General features: G+C 44.7%; 1 pseudogene; it reads right to left on the reverse strand.

Annotated features, from left to right (window-relative positions):
• Positions 1-5,709: 5,709 nt before the first annotated feature.
• On the reverse strand, positions 5,710-6,304 carry LOC129868267 (tsukushi-like; annotated as a pseudogene).
• Between the last annotated feature and the right edge of the window lie 11,573 nt (positions 6,305-17,877).

Here is a 17,877-nt window from a genome sequence, read left to right on the forward strand (position 1 = left end):
CTTTAATTATTTGTTACTTTTATTTTTTACTTATTTACTTTATTTTTTACTTAGGAGGTATTTTTCTTAAAACTGCATTGTTGGTTAAGGGCTTGTAAGTAAGCATTTCACTGTAAGGTCTACCTACACCTGTTATATTCGGCGCATGTCACAAATAACATTTGATTTGATGTAGTAACCAAAAAATTGTTAAACAAATCAAAATATATTTTATATTTGAGACTCTTCAAAGTAGCCACCCTTTGCCTTGATGACAACTTTGCACACTCTTGGCATTCTCTCAACCAGCTTCATGAGGTAGTCACCTGGAATGCATTTAATTTAACAGGTGTGCCTTGTTAAAAGTTAATTTGTGGAATGTCTTTCCTTCTTAATGCGTTTGAGCCAATCAGTTGTGTTGTCATAAGGTGGGTGTCACGTCTACTCCCGCTCCCCCTCTCCTCACTCAACGTCGCCGGTTTACTAATCCCTGGCTCTGACTATAATCATTACGCACACCTAGCACCATCGTTATGCGCACCTGCACCTCATTATGAGACTCACCTGGACTCCATCACTTCACTGAATACCTCCCCTATATCTGTCAATCCCTTTCATTCCCTGGCAGTATTAGTTATGTGTTTCATGTCCAGACGCTACTCTTGTTTTGTATAGTTCCATGTTTATTGTATTATTAAACTCACCTCCTGCACTTGCTTTTTGACTCCCAGCGTCTCCTTTACAAAATATTGCCTTGACAAATGGAAGCAGCAGGAAATCAGGACATCTCCCAGACAGTCGAAGAACAGGGATACCTACTTTGTCAACACCACGACCAGCTGGCACAACTGGAGAAGGCTATGGAAGAGGTTCTTCGCAGTCTTCAACGTCTCGAACATATCCGAGAGGCGTTGCCTTCAACTAGCGGAGGATACTCTGCCAACCGGCCGACCCAGCGAGCCAGTACACCAGTCCATTCAGCAGTCCGCCCAGGTCAGCAATGCCTGTTTATCCCTCCCGGATAAATATGACGGAACCCCATCGAAATGCCGTGGATTCCTACTCCCCACCACAAGAGGTCCAAGGTTGCCACGGTTATTTCTCTGCTGACTCTACGACCGTCTGGGAGAGAGGAGAGGAGGAGCTGGCTTCGTATTAGGAGTTCATGGCTCTGTTCGGAGGTATCTTCGATCATCCACCGGAGGGCAGAGAGGGGGGTGAGCGCCTATTCCAACTACGACAGGATTACCAGACCACTGCCGAGTATGCGCTTACCTTCCGGACAATAGCAGCATCCAGCGGATGGAATAAGCCGGGGCTCCATATGCTATTCAGAAGAGGACTGCACGAGGAGGTCCAGACGGAACTGGCATGTAGAGACGACAACCTCTCCTTGAACGTGATGGCCATCCGCCTGGATAACCTACTTCGGGAACATCGGTACCCTCATCGCTTCTCTCCCTCCCTCAGTGACCACTCTGTATCAGACCCTGAACCCATAGAGGTAGGGGTCACACACCTCCCCGCGGCTGAGTGACGCAGACGGAAACAGCTGGGGCTCTGTCCCTATTGTGGTCAAGGGGGGCACCAGCTTCAGCATTGTCCAGTACGTCCCAACTTGGGATCCATGAGAGCAGAGGGACAGTCAAGTGATTTACCACCTCCTGGGGCAGGTGTGAGTATCCCAATTTCATCATTTTCTGACAAACCCTTTTTAGTGTCGATCACACTAGCTGGCTGTCCCTCATGTACTGTTTCTACAGTGCTAGTGGATTCCAGTGCTGCGGGGAACTTTATTGGCCAGACCCTTGCCTCCTCTCTGAACATCACCTCATACCCGCTCTCCTCTCTGTTTCAAGCCCTTGATAATTGGCCACTAAGATCCGGAACCATCACACACATCACCACACCACTCACCCTAACCGTGGAGTCCATTCATCAGGAAAACATTCCCTTCATCATTAGTGCACCAGCTCACAAGATCAGCCTCCCAAGGCTCCAACGCCATAACCCCAACATCTCATGGTCAAGGATGAGAATCACGGACTGGTCACCCGAATGCCGAGGGACCTGCTTTCCCATCCCCTCTTGAGTCTTAGCCCCTGTGGTCTAGGACGTAGATGTGGACATTCGCCAGGCTCTGGAGAGGGAACCCGCATCCACTACTGGTCCTCCTGAGCGCATCTACGTTCCCACGGTGATAAGGGATCCCTCTCGCTGGTCTCCCTACTGCTCTCTAGGTCGCTGAAGTGCTGTTCCAGCAGGTCTTCGGGCATTCTGGTCTTTCGAAGGACATAGTCTCCGACTGAGGCCCCCAAGTCACATCACGGGTATGGAGAGCCTTCATGGAGAAGTTTGGGGTCACGGTCAGCCTCACTTCCGGGTATAGGCCTCGGTCTATAGGGGTGGTATACAGTAGATAGCCCTATTTGGTAAAATACCAAGTCCATATTATGAAAAGAACAGCTCAAATAAGCAAAGAGAAACGACAGTCCATCATTACTTAAAGACATAGAGGTCACTCAATATGGAACATTTCAAGAACTTTGAACGTTTCTTCAAGTGCAGTAGCAAAAACCTAACACTATATTGAAACTGGCTCTCATGAGGACCGCCACAGGAAAGGAAGACCGACAGACATCTCAACATCAAGTGTTCAGAGGAGACTGCGTGAATCAGGCCTTCATGGTTGAATTGCTGCAAAGAAACCAATACTAAAGGATACCAATAAGAAGAGACTTGCTTGGGCCAAGAAACACAAGCAATGGACATTCGACTGGTGGAAATCTTTCCTTTGGTCTGAGTCCAAATTTGAGATTTTTGGTTCCAACCGACACGTCTTTGTGAGATGCAGAGTATGTGAACGGATTATCTCCACATGTGTGGTTCCCACCGTGAAGCATGGAGGAGGAGGTGTGATGGTGTGGGGGTGCTTTGCTGGTGACACTGTCTGTGATTTATTTAGAATTCAAGGCATACTTAACCAGCATGGCTACCACATCATTCTGCATTCTGCGCATCCCATCTGGTTTGCGCTTAGCGGGACTACCATTTTTTCCCCCAGCAGGACAATGACCAAAAACACCTCCATGCTGTGTAAGGGCTGTTTGACCAAGAAGGAGAGTGATGGAGTGCTGCATCAGATGACCTGGCCTCCACAATCATCCGACCTCAACCCAATTGAGATGGTTTGCGATGAGTTGGAGCGCATAGTTTTGATATCTTCACTGTTATTATACAATGTAGAAAATAGTAAAAATAAAGAAAAACCTTTGAACGAGTAGGTGTGTCCAAAACTTTGACTGGTAGTATGTATATTTTTGGGGAATAGTAAGAATACCTTACTGTTCCCACTACAACAACAAAAAATACCTAAACACATTTGATTGAAATACTGTAGAATTCCATTAATTCCTATGGCGGACTGCTCCTACTGAGGAGTACCAATATGGTGGCCGGTGGCTATGAAGTCTCTCATTGGCCATTACATAGCATAAGCACTCCAGGGTTTATACACATAATTGGTTTACAACCAACCTGGTACAGGTGAGGTTTGCTTGGGCAGGTTACTGCAGAAACATACTGACATTCACAACAGTGTTTTCTTAAATGTATCAGTGGTATAGGCCACTTTCTGATACTCATCCTGGCAAATGGTACAACATTGATTGTGCTTTTGAATTCATTCATGTTATTACTGTGTAATTAACTTTAATCCATGTAATTAAATACATTTTAAAAAACAGGTGATTTATATACGATAATCATTTTTGACACTTTAAAATGCCCCATGAGCTTAGTTCAACTGTTGTTCCCCATCAGAACCCAAAATATAGGCATGTTTTACTCTATTGTTTGTTAACAATACAGGCCTAATTGTAAACAAACACTGTATAGTCTTAAAACATGGTTCAAACTATCATTTTGATATCATCAATGGTCAGTCCTTGCATCCATAGCTCTGTCTATGAATTTGAAAACGGTTACATTTCTCCAGCCCCGTCACTTATCCCTTTACCAAAACAGTGGCTGGGTGATGATTTTTTATTGATTGAACTGCAGATTGCCCCTTTAAGTGTATTCTATTTATTTATTGTGAAATGTAGCCTATACTGCTTTGTTCCTTACAAAGGTTCAGATGACCGGTACAAATAGAGGACGCAGGAAGCTGTGACATACTAACCAGAAATGCCAGTTTATAGGTACACTAACAAATAGTAGAGGGATTGAAAACTTGGTACAAAACATCTGCATAAAGTGCAGGTAATAATTTCTGTCTTGTCCTTCTAGATCTTCATCATGATGTTAACAAGATGGTATTAAGATGGACCAGCTTGAACTTGAGAAAAGTAAGTCAACCAACATCTGATGAATGGTAAGCCTTCTACAACATTCTTGACATAACTCTCTGCAAGTTTAGTTCAGTTGACATAACTCTCTGCAGGTTTAGTTCAGTTCTCAACACTGGGGACACTCAGGGGTGCAAGCTTAGTTCCCTCCTGTACTCCCTGTTCACCCACGACTGCGTGGCCAAGTACGACTCCCAACACCATCATTAAGTTTGATGACACAACAGTGGTAGGCCTGATCACCAACAACGATGGGACAGCTTATAGGGAGGACGTCAGAAACCTGGCAGTGTGGAGCCAGGACAACAACCTCTCCCTCAACGTGAGCAAGGCAAAGGGAGGATCGTGGACTACAGGAAAAGGAGGGCTGAACATGCCCCCACTAACAACGACGGGGCTGTAGTGGAGCGGGTCGAGAGTTTCAAGTTCCTTGGTGTCCACATCACCAACAAACTATCATGGTCCAAATACACTAAGACAGTCGTGAAGAGGGCACAACAACACATTTTCCAAGATTTGGCATGGGTCCCCAGATCCTCAAAAAGTTATACAGCTGCACTATCGAGAGCATCCTGACCGGTTGCATCACCGCCTGGTATGGCAACGTCTCTGCCTCCGACCGTAAGGCGCTACAGAGGGTAGTGCGTACGGCCCAGTACATCACTAGAGCCAAGCTTCGTGCCATCCAGGACCTATATACTAGGTGGTGTCAGAGGAAGGCCCAAAAAATTGTCAAAGACTCCAGTCACCCAAGTCATAGACTGTTCTCTCTACTACCGCACGGCAAGCAGTACCAGAGCGCCAAGTCTAGGCCCAAAAGTCTTCTCAACAGCTTTTACCCCCAAGCCATAAGACTGCTGAACAATTTATCAAATGGCCATCAGGCCTATTTACATTGACAACCCAGCCCCCCTTTATTTTTACACTGCTGCTACTCGCTGTTTATTATCTATGCATAGTCACTTTACCCCTACCTACATGTACAAATGACCTCAACAAACCTGTTCCCCTGCACATTGACTCGGTATTGGAACCCCTTATATATAGCATCGTTATTGTTATTTTATTTAGTAAGCTCATGAAAGCAATTGAACATTTTTAATTCACACAAACTTCATCTGAAAGTTTCAGTATTGATTATTTACAGTAATCTCAGTGAGAAATATGCTAGCATGATTGCCATTGCTAGCTAAATAACTAGCTAAAACGGTTGCCTAGCAACAAACATTTTAAGAAGATTTGTAAGAAGATATTTGAGAAGTTCCAAAGAAAATTATGAAATCTTAAGATTGTTGAGGAATTGCACTTACAAACTATCTTTTTTCTCAAGAAGTTGCTTAAGTTTTTGCATAAGAAGTGTTTTTGTGAATCTGGGCCATAATCATAGGCTCATAGTCCTCAATGGAAGGCCCTGCAGCTTGGGCATGGCCCTAAAACGGTTATCTGCCAGATTGAGGATCTGGATGTTAGGAGGGCTCAGCACCTGTGGATCCCTAGTCATGACCGTGGTCAGCAGGTTGTTGGACAAGCTGAGATCTTGGAGCCTGTTTCTGCTCAGGTCCACATCAGCCAGGGGCAGGCCAGAGAAGCAGCCCGGGGCCAGCTCCTCCAGGGTGTTGTGGCTCAGGTCCATGGTCTCCAGGTAGAGCAGCCTGAAGAAGGTGCTGCTGTTGAGTCTTGAGAGGAGGTTGTTGCTGAGGTCCAGGCTGACCAGGGTGGTGTACCCTAGCCCAGAGACGATGGTGTGGATGGCGCTGGAGGACAGGTCCGGGGAAGGAATCCAGAGGGATGGAAATGGGGACCACCAGACCATGACCTCGGCCCACCCCACTACGGTCCACCCTGGTCAGGCTGAAGCTGTCGAACAGACTGAAGCTCTCCACTTCACAGAGACAGCCCGGGTGGCAGCACGTCACTGCAGACACGTAGTGGAGGATGAGCAAGAACCAAACCCTCACACCCAGGAGACTGGACATTGCAAAGACGCAAAATGTTTTAATTAAATATTATTTTAATTTAACTAGTTCATTACATTCTTCTTCAAGTATTTCACAAGAGTTTGGTTATTTAGGAGTCTATGAAGACCTACATTATTATGCTCTTTAAATCAGCACTTTTTCTCTTAGAATGAATGAATGTCAAGTTCAATCAAATGTTCACATGCACAGAGATAATTAACATTAAAAGTTTTTATATTTCTGTTGTCAAATGAGATATGAAATGCTAAGGAAAGTAGGTTTTCAATAGAAATTGTGATATGGAATTTGGTCAGAGTAAATACCTTCTGTGAGTGAAGCAGGAGCTTAACCTGATGGTTGTAAATCAAAAAAGTGTCTGTGTTCATTCATCCACCATGTATGCATCTCTCATAATCTCACATGGAGGGATTACATTTAGAGACACTAAATATTTTTTGTTATAAGAACACATATCAGTCTAATATCATCAATTAACACTAGCAAATATTTTTACTAATATGCTGGCTGTCAATGAATCTTAGGTTGTTTTCAAACGTGGTCCCTTTCAGTAAATTTTTTTGAACTCAGTCCGGTTCGCTTACTTTTTTGTGCAGTGTGAACACTCCAAATGGAACTCAGACCCTTCAAAAGAGGAAAAAAAACAAACTGAGACAATCTCCAGAGGTGGTCTGAGTTCAGTTCGCTTGAATTCCACGGTCGGTTCCCTTTTTTAGCTCCCCAGGTTCGCTTGTCATTATTCCCGTACCACACTAGACTAGCGCAACACTGTTTCCCCTGCCATAAACCCTCACATCGGTGCCACAAAAGAGAGAAGTTGATGATGTGCAGGTTCCCTGAAAAAAATGTGTGCTGTTTCTAGATATTGATTAGCGATTGTCAAGGATACACAGAAATTCCAAAATGTATGGAGTTTTTAGTTCAGATTATTTGTTTGCCATATGTGATCTATAGCCTAAGAGAGCTTCATAAACTGTTTATTGATAGTGGGGTTTGAATAGTGTGAGAAGAAAACAACATATTTGGAGAGATTCACAACATAGGGTACAAAATCTATTCTAGCTCTTAAAGGGGCAGTAGCCTACTTTGGGTGTACAATTTTCATTTACAGCATTATTTATTCTGAAGTTATTATATTTCTATGTATTCTGTTACCAATCATGTAAATGTTAATAGTATCTTCTGATTACAATTATTATGTCTCATATTTTAACATAGGTATATCTAGCTGTCCGATAACGCATTCTAATTGAATGGCTTGCACTTTGTAAAAACCCAGTGAACTGGCAAAAGAGTTGAGTCCTCATTCAAAGGCAAGGGCAGTGTAAATACAAAGCACATTAGACATGTGTCATTCTTGTGGCCCTGTGCTCTAGAGAACGTCACACTGCTCAGATGTCTCATCATGTCAACCGGAGTGGTCACACCTGTCCCAGTCTCTGTTCCTGGAAGGGATCAGCTGTGCAGTATGTGTGTGTGCACGCTCTGTGGCATCATGGTGAAATACCTGCCCAGGGGGCAGCATGGGGCACCAGGTGTGGCTGTACAAAGCACAGCTTATTCACTGAAATCTTCCATATACTATAAGCCAACCAACCCTATATGAACTTTGGAACTTGAATGAGCTCTTCCTAAATTCACCTAGTATTTTTGCATTAGCAATTAAACTACTTTGTGTATTATTTGGTTACATATTGGATCAAAAAAGTTGGTACACTCAAACTGTTGTTGTAGTGCACACATAGGTCTAAAGCTCTTTTTCCCTTTCTCTTTCAATCGAATATTCCTACTTGGAACCTTAAACCACACTTGGCAGTGAAATTGCTAGAGAGAACATAAAACAGGAGGGTGTTGTTCTAAATGTTGGGGGGACAGATTTGTTGCCAGCATGACTAAGACAATAACTGCATTTTGGTTTTATTTAGGAAATGGACACAGTATCTTTGTTCACTAATTTTAAGTGCAACCTTATCTTTGACTTTGAAGGGTATAAATTAATTTAATTAATAAACAGATTTATTTTAAAATGAGTGCATATACAGAGTGCATTATCTTGACAGTCCTGACAACATTTCTCCTTTCACAGCCTCTACAGATAGATGTGGAGTAAACCAGTAATTTGCCACAATATTTTTTAATTTTTTTATTTCACCTTTATTTAACCAGGTAGGCAAATTGAGAACACGTTCTCATTTACAATTGCGACCTGGCCAAGATCAAGCAAAGCAGTTCGACACATACAACAACACATAGTTACACATGGAGTAAAACAAACATACAGTCAATAATACAGTGAAAATAAGTCTATATACAATATGAGCAAGTGAGGTGAGATAAGGGAGGTGAAGGCAAACAAAATATATATATAAATAAATAAAAATATATATAAAAAGGCCATGGTGGCGAAGTAAATACAATATAGCAAGTAAAAAAAATAACACTGGAATGGTTGGTTTGCAGTGGAAGAAGGTGCAAAGTAGAGATAGAAATAATGGGGTGCAAAGGAGCAAAATAAATAAATACAGTAGGTAAAGAGGTAGTTGTTTGGGCTAAATTATAGATGAGCTATGTACAGGTGCAGTAATCTATGAGCTGCTCTGACAGCTGGTGCTTAAAGCTAGTGAGGGAGATAAGTGTTTCCAGTTTCAGAGATTTTTGTAGTTCGTTCCAGTCATTGGCAGCAGAGAACTGGAAGGAGAGGCGGCCAAAGGAAGAATTGGTTTTGGGGGTGACCAGAGAGATATACCTGCTGGAGCGCGTGCTACGGGTGGGCGTTGCTATGGTGACCAGCGAGCTGAGATAAGGGGGGACTTTACCTAGCAGGGTCTTGTAGATGACCTGGAGCCAGTGGGTTTGGCGACGAGTGTGAAGCGAGGGCCAGCCAACGAGAGCGTACAGGTCGCAGTGGTGGGTAGTATATGGGGCTTTGGTGACAAAACGGATGGCACTGTGATAGACTGCATCCAATTTATTGAGTAGGGTTTTGGAGGCTATTTTGTAAATGACATCACCGAAGTCGAGGATTGGTAGGATGGTCAGTTTTACAAGGGTATGTTTGGCAGCATGAGTGAAGGATGCTTTGTTGCGGAATAGGAAGCCGATTCTAGATTTAACTTTGGATTGGAGATGCTTGATGTGAGTCTGGAAGGAGAGTTTACAGTCTAACCAGACACCTAGGTATTTGTAGTTGTCCACATATTCTAAGTCAGAGCCGTCCAGAGTAGTGATGCTGGACAGGCGGGCAGGTGCAGGCAGCGATCGGTTGAAGAGCATGCATTTAGTTTTACTTGTATTTAAGAGCAATTGGAGGCCACGGAAGGAGAGTTGTATGGCATTGAAGCTCGCCTGGAGGGTTGTTAACACAGTGTCAAGAGAAGGGCCAGAAGTATACAGAATAGTGTCGTCTGCGTAGAGGTGGATCAGAGACTCACCAGCAGCAAGAGCGACATCATTGATGTATACAGAGAAGAGAGTCGGTCCAAGAATTGAACCCTGTGGCACCCCCATAGAGACTGCCAGAGGTCCGGACAACAGACCCTCCGATTTGACACACTGAACTCGATCAGAGAAGTAGTTGGTGAACCAGGCGAGGCAATCATTAGAGAAACCAAGGCTGTCGAGTCTGCCGATGAGGATGTGGTGATTGACAATAGAGGAGACCTGTTGTTATCACCTCATCTACAATTACTTCATCCCTTTCCTTTCTCTGCTCTACCATTCTCCCACCACCACCATTTGATTTCACATGTGTGCACAGCATCACTAATTTAAACTACATCCTGTATCCTTTCTTTCAGGATCAAAAGTTGTGTATGGGCCATTGTATTATCATCTTCACAGATAGATGTTGCTTTTTGATCATCAAATGAAAGGGAACTGCATTGAGGATTCTGCATTAAAAGATTCACTTGACAAAAAACTAAATCCTTTATTGCAACACAGTAGTAATGTAAGCCATGTAGGCTATGGAATCTCTCATGTTCAGATCGTTAGCCTACAACAGTGAATCACAGACAGAAATTGTATGCTTGTGATCACCGATCCGTTACAATGTTTTTGAAATGATATGCTATCCGTTAAAATGTTTCAGAGAACTGCTATCCGTTACAGCTGGGGTTCTTAAACTTTTTCAGCCTGAGACCCAAATTAGAAATTCCGTGTTTTCCTGGGACCCAAGCTCAGGAACATATGCAACAATAAGTAAATATCGGTACATTTCATTGCTGTTATGCCTAAAAAAAATGCAATATAGACAAAAACAAATAACAATGAAATACCCATGAATATATTTTCATGTTTATTTTTCCCCGTTAAAAACACTCTTACATATCTGTCTAGGTTGGAACTGTTGCTGTTAAAATATAATAAATAATTTCATTCTGAACTGGGATAAACAGACTGATCACATCACACAGATGTATAACAGAACACACACACACACAGGCTTTTTGATCGTGCAACTCAAAGTATTCTGTATACATCTGGCCCTTCTGTGCTAACAAACCTCCAAATGAGCTTCAACGCAATACAACACTCCTTCCGTGGCCTCCAACTGTTTAAATGCTCGTAAAACGAAATGCATGCTCTTCAACCGATCGCTGCCCCCACCCGCTCGCCCGTCCAGCATCACTACTCTGGACGGTTCTGACTTAGAATATGTGGACAACTATAAATACCTAGGTGTCTGGCTAGACTGTAAACTCTCCTTCCAGACTCACATTAAGCATCTCCAATCCCAAATTAAATCTAGAATCAGCTTCCTATTTCGCAACAAAGCCTCCTTCACTCATGCTGCCAAACATACCCTTGTAAAACTGACTATCCTACCGATCCTTGACTTCGGCGATGTCATTTACAAAATAGCCTCCAACACTCTACTCAGCAAATTGGATGCAATCTATCACAGTGTCATCCGTTTTGTCACCAAAGCCCCATATACTACCTACCACTGCGACCTGTATGCTCTCGTTGGCTGGTCCTCGCTACATATTCGTCGCCAAACTCACTGGCTCCAGGTCATCTATAAGTCCTTGCTAGGTAAAGCTCAGCCTTATCGCAGCTCACTGATTACCATAGCAACGCCCACCCATAGCACGCGCTCCAGCAGGTATATTTCACTGGTCATCCCCAAAGCCAACACCTCCTTTGCCTGCCTTTCCTTCCAGTTCTCTGCTGCCAATGACTGGAACGAATTGCAAAAATCACTGAAGTTGGAGACATATCTCCCTCACTAACTTTAAGCATCAGCTGTCAGAGCAGCTTACCTATCGCTGCAGCTGTACACAGCCCATCTGTAAATAGCCCATCCAACCAACTACCTACCTCATCCCCATATTTGTTTTTGTTTTTCTGCTTTTTTCCCACACCAGTATTTCTACCTGCACATCTTCATCTGCAAATATATCACTCCAGGGTAAATTACTAAATTGTAATTACTTCGCCACTATTGGCCTATTTATTGCCTTACCTCCTTACTTCATTTGCACACACGGTATACAGATTTTTCTATTGTGTTATTGACTGTACGATTGTTTATCCCATGTGTAACTCTGTGTTGTTTTTGTCACACTGCTTTGCTTTATCTTGGCCAGGTCGCAGTTGTAAATGAGAACTTGTTCTCAACTGGCCTCTCCTGTACTCCCTGTTCAACCATGACTGCGTGGCCATGCACGCCTCCAACTCAATCATCAAGTTTGCGGACGACACTACAGTGGTAGGCTTGATTACCAACAACGACGAGACAGCCTAAAGGGAGGAGGTGAGGGCCCTCGGAGTGTGGTGTCAGGAAAATAACCTCACACTCAACGTCAACAAAACAAAGGAGATGATTGTGGACTTCAGGAAACAGCAGAGGGAGCACCCCCCTATCCACATCGACGGGACAGTAGTGGAGAGGGTAGTAAGTTTTAAGTTCCTCGGCGTACACATCACGGACAAACTGAATTGGTCCACCCACACAGACAGCGTTGTGAAGAAGGCGCAGCAGCGCCTCTTCAACCTCAGGAGGCTGAAGAAATTCGGCTTGTCACCAAAAGCACTCACAAACGTCTACAGATGCACAATCGAGAGCATCCTGTCGGGCTGTATCACCGCCTGGTACGGCAACTGCTCCATCCACAACCGTAAGGCTCTCCAGAGGGTAGTGAGGTCTGCACAACGCATCACTGGGGGAAAACTACCTGCCCTCCAGGACACCTACACCACCCGATGTCACAGGAAGGCCATAAAGATCATCAAGGACAACCACTCGAGCCACTGCCTGTTCACCCCGCTATCATCCAGAAGGCGAGGTCAGTACAGGTGCATCAAAGCAGGGACCGAGAGACTGAAAAACAGCTTCTATCTCAAGGCCATCAGACTGTTTAACAGCCACCACTAACATCGAGTGGCTGCTGCCAACATACTGACTCAACTCCAGCTCACTTTAATAATGGAAATTGATAAAAAAAAATTAAAAAATTTTAAACTTTAAACAATGCCACTTAATATAATGTATCTGTATATACTTGTACTCTATATCATCTACTGCATCTTGCCATCTTTATGTAATACATGTATCACTAGCCACTTTAAACTATGCACTTTTATGTTTACATACCCTACATTACTCATCTCATATGTATATACTGTACTCGATACCATCTACTGCATCTTGCCTATGCCGTTCTGTACCATCACTCATTCATATATCTTTATGTACATATTCTTTATCCCTTTACACTTACATTTACATTTACATTTAAGTCATTTAGCAGACGCTCTTATCCAGAGCGACTTAAAAATTGGTGCATTCACCTTATGATATCCAGTGGAACAACCACTTTACAACAACCACTTGTGTGTATAAGGTAGTAGTTGTGGAATTGTTAGGTTAGATTACTCGTTGGTTATTACTGCATTGTCGGTACTAGAAGCACAAGCATTTCGCTACACTCGCATTAAGATCTGCTAACCATGTGTGTGACAAATAAAATTTGATTTGATTTGATATTTCTCCAAAGCTCAGAGTCTGAACAGAACTGCCAGGACCTAGGATTGATGGAGACACTCAAGTTTTTTAATGCTGTATCTCTTGACACATTAATTTATGAAAATAGCCATGGCCTACTTCCTGTGCTTGGCCCTCCTATGTTGAAAATAATAAATGGCTCCCTGTCCACCTGATGTGTACCAAACTCACTAAAAGTGGCAGTAATAAGGCCTCTCTTGAAAAGGCCAAACCTTGAGCCTATATCCTCTGACAAATAATGTATACGAAACGCTTCAGTCTGGTTTTAGACCCCATCATAGCACTGCACTTGTGAAGGTGGTTAATGACCTTTTAATGTTGTCAGACCAAGGCTCTGCATCTGTCCTCGTGATCCTAGACCTTAGTGCTGCTTTTTACACCATCGATCCTCACATTCTTTTGGAGAGATTGGAAACCCTAATTGGGCTACATGGACACATTCTTTCCTGGTTCCTCTCTAGGTTTCTTCCTAGGTTTTGGCCTTTCTAGGGAGTTTTTCCTAGCCACCGTGCTTCTACACCTGCATTGCTTGCTGTTTGGGGTTTTAGGCTGGGTTTCTGTACAGCACTTCGAGATATTAGCTGATGTACGAAGGGCTATATAAAATAAAATAAACTTGATTTGATTTAGATCTGTGGATGGTTTGTCCTCTGATAAATCAATAGTAAGTTTCGGTGTTCCTCAAGGTTCTGTTTTAGTACCACTATTGTTTTCAATATATATTCTACCTCTTGGTGATGTCATCTAGAAACACAATGTCAACTTTCACTGCTATGCGGATGACACAAAGTTGTGCATTTCGATGAAACATGGTGAAGCCCCAAAATTGCCTACCCTGGAAGCCTGTGTTCCAGATAAGGAAGTGGATGGCGGCAAATGTTTTATTTTTAAACTCGGACTAAATAGAGATGCTAGTTCTAGGTCCCAAGAAACAAAGATATCTACTGTTGCATCTGACAATTAATCTTGATGGTTGTACAGTCATCTCAAATAAAACTGTGAAGGTCCTTGTCGTTACTCTGGACCCTGATCTCTCTTTTGACGAACATATCAGGAATATTTCAAGGACAGCTTTTTTCCATCTTCGTAACATTGCAAAAATCGGAAACTTTTTGTCCAAAAATGTTGCAGAAAAGCTAATCCATGCTTTTGTCACTTCTTGATTACTGCAATGCTCTACTTTCCGGCTACCCGGATAAAGCACAAAATAAACTTCAGTTAGTGCTAAACACGGCTGCAAGAATCTTGACTAGAACCAAACATTTTTGATCATATTACTCCAGTGCTAGCCTCGCTATACTGGCTTCCTGTTAAGGCTAGGGCTGATTTCAAGGTTTTACTGCTAACCTACAAAGCATGGGCTTGCTCTTACCTTTCTTTCCGATTTGGACCTACCATACATACCAACACGTACGGTCACAAGACGCAGGTCGCCTTATTGTCCCTAGAATTTCTAAGCAAACAGCAGGAGGCAGGGCTTTCTCCTATAGAGCTAAATTTTTATGGAATGGTCTGCCTATCCATGTGAGTGACCTTTTAAGTCTTTACTGAAGACTCATCTCTTCAGTATGATTGAGTGTAGTTTGGCACCTAGGGGTGCGAAGGTCAACGGCAAGTCACTGGAGCTACGAACCGCCCTTGCTGTCTCTGCCTGGCCGGCTCCCCTCTCTCCATTGGGATGCTCTACCTCTGACCCTATTACTGGGACTGGGTCACTGGCTTACTAGTGGTCTTCCATGCCGTTCCTAGGAGGGGTGCGTCCCTTGAGTGGGTTGAGTCACTGACGTGATCTTCCTGTCCGGTTTTGTGCCCCCTCGGACTCGTGTGGTGGAGGAGATCTTTGTGGGCCCTAGGACCATGCCTCAGAACTACCTGGCCTGATGACTCCTGGCTGTCCCTAGTCCACCTGATCGTGCTGCTGCTCCAGTTTCAACTCTTCTGCCTGCGGATATGGAACCCACACCTGTTCACCGGAAGTGCTACCTTGTGCCGGACCTGCTGCTTTTGACTCTCTCTGAATGCTCGGCTATGAAATGCCAACTGACATTTACTTCTGAGATACTGACCTGTTTCACCCTCTACAACCACTGCAATTATTATTTGACCCTGCTGGTCATCTATGAATGTTTGAACATCTTGAAGAACAATCTGGCCTTAATGGCCATGTACTCTTATAATCTCCACCCAGAAGAGGACTGGCCACCCCTCAGAGCCTGGTTCCTCTCTAGGTTTCTTCTTAGATTCCTGCCTTTCTTGGGAGTTGTTCCTAGCCACCGTGCTTCTACATCTGAATTGCTTGCTGTTTTGGGTTTTAGGCTGGTTTTCTGAATAGCACTTTGACATCTGCTGATGTAAAAATAAATACATTCATTTGATTGAATATGATTGATTAACCGGCAACTACTTCTCCCTGGGCGACAATAAATAATGCCGATTAAGGCAGCCCCCTCTCCGCACCTCTCTGATTCAGAGGGGTTGGGTTAAATGCGGAAGACACATTTCGGTTGAATGCATTCAGTTGTGCAACTGACTAGGTATCCCCCTTCCCTAACATTTCGCCAGTCCCTTCCGTGTAACCACTGTGACTCAAGCAGTGTACCCGTACTGTCTAGCTTCAACCCTCTGTCTTTTCAGATCTTTTTTTGTCAGATTACATTGGAGCAGAGTTTTGTGGCCTCGTGCCATGGTGCATTAATGCAAAAGCCAGCCTGTGGGACCGATGCTCAACAACACACAGAAATGAACTAAAAATAAGTCCAGGCCCTGAAAGAACACGTTTCATGAGATTGATGTGTGATCTTAATTGCATTATAGATATTTATATTTTATATGTTTTCATATAGCCTGTATGAGAACCAACTATTGTCACGGCTTTCCTCCTCCTCTTCATCAGAAGAGGAGGAGCAGGGATCGAACCAAAATGCAGCGGAGTTTGTAGACATGATTTATTAAAGAAAAAACACGAACTCGACTATACACTAACAAAACAAATAAACGGTGTAGACAGATCTGAACGACGGACTCACAATAACACACGAGAACGCACGAACAGGGAAAAAAGCCTACACATAAATGACACTGAACAAACAAACCGAAACCAGTCCCGTGTGGCGTAACGACATACACAAACACAGGAGACAATCACCCACAACGAACACTGTGAAAACACCTACCTAAATATGACTCTTAATTAGAGGAACGCCAAACACCTGCCTCTAATTAAGAGCCATACCAGGCAACCCATAAACCAACATAGAAACAGAAAACATAGAATGCCCACCCAAACTCACGTCCTGACCAACTAACACATATAACAAACTAACAGAAATAGGTCAGGAACGTGACATAACCCCCCCATAAGGTGCGAACTCTGGGCGCACCAGCACAAAGTCTAGGGGAGGGTCTGGGTGGGCATCTGACCACGGTGGTGGCTCAGGCTCCGGGCGAGGTCTCCACCCCACCATAGTCAATCCCAGCTTCCATCTCCCCCTAAGAATGTCCACCCTCATCTTACCCCCACAAAATCCTCTTGGTAACATCAACGACAGGGGCAGCACCGGGACAGAGGGATAGATCAAGACAGAGGGATAGCTCAAGACAGAGGGATAGATCAGGATATAGAGGTAGCTCAGGATAGAGAGGGAGATCAGGATAGAGGGGCAACTCCGGACTGAAAGGCAGCTCCGGACAGAGAGACAGCTCTGGACTGAGGGGCAGTTCTGGGTAAATAGCCGCTCCGGGCTAAGGGACAGCTCATGACTGGCTAACGGCTCTGGACGCTCATGGCTGGCTGACGGCTCTCGACGCTCATGGCTGGCTGACGGCTCTCGACGCTCATGGCTGGCTGACGGCTCTCGACGCTCATGGCTGGCTGACGCCTCTCAACGCTCATGGCTGGCTGACGGCTCTCGACGCTCATGGCTCGCTGACGGCTCTGGACGCTCATGGCTCGCTGACGGCTCTGGACGCTCATGGCTGGCTGAAGGCTCTGGACGCTCATGGCTCACTGACGGCTCTGGCAGATCCTGTCTGGTTGGCGGCTCTGGCAGATCCTGTCTGGTTGGCGGCTCTGGCAGATCCTGTCTGGTTGGCGGCTCTGGCAGATCCTGTCTGGTTGGCGGCTCTGGCAGATCCTGTCTGGTTGGCGGCTCTGGCAGATCCTGACTGATAACTGGCTCTAGCGGCTCCTGACTGACTATCGGCTCTGACGGCTCGGGACAGACGGGCGGCTCTAATGGCTCAGGACAGACGGATGGCTCAGACGGCGCTGGTTGAGACGGATGGCTCAGACGGCGCTGGGGAGACGGATGGCTCAGACGGCGCTGGGGAGACGGATGGCTCAGATGGCGCTGGGGAGACGGATGGCTCAGATGGCGCTGCGGAGACGGATGGCTCAGACTGCACCTGTCTAGCGGAAGGCTCTGGCTGCTCCTGTCTGGCGGAAGGCTCTGTAGGCTCATGGCAGACGGGCAGCTTTGCAGGCTCATGGCAGACAGGCAGTTCATGCGCCGTTGGGCAGACGGCAGACTCTGGCCGGCTGAGACGCACTGTAGGCTTGGTGCGT

The sequence above is a fragment of the Salvelinus fontinalis genome, chromosome 13, assembly GCF_029448725.1.
Source record: "Salvelinus fontinalis isolate EN_2023a chromosome 13, ASM2944872v1, whole genome shotgun sequence".
In the NCBI taxonomy this organism is placed as follows: domain Eukaryota; kingdom Metazoa; phylum Chordata; class Actinopteri; order Salmoniformes; family Salmonidae; genus Salvelinus; species Salvelinus fontinalis.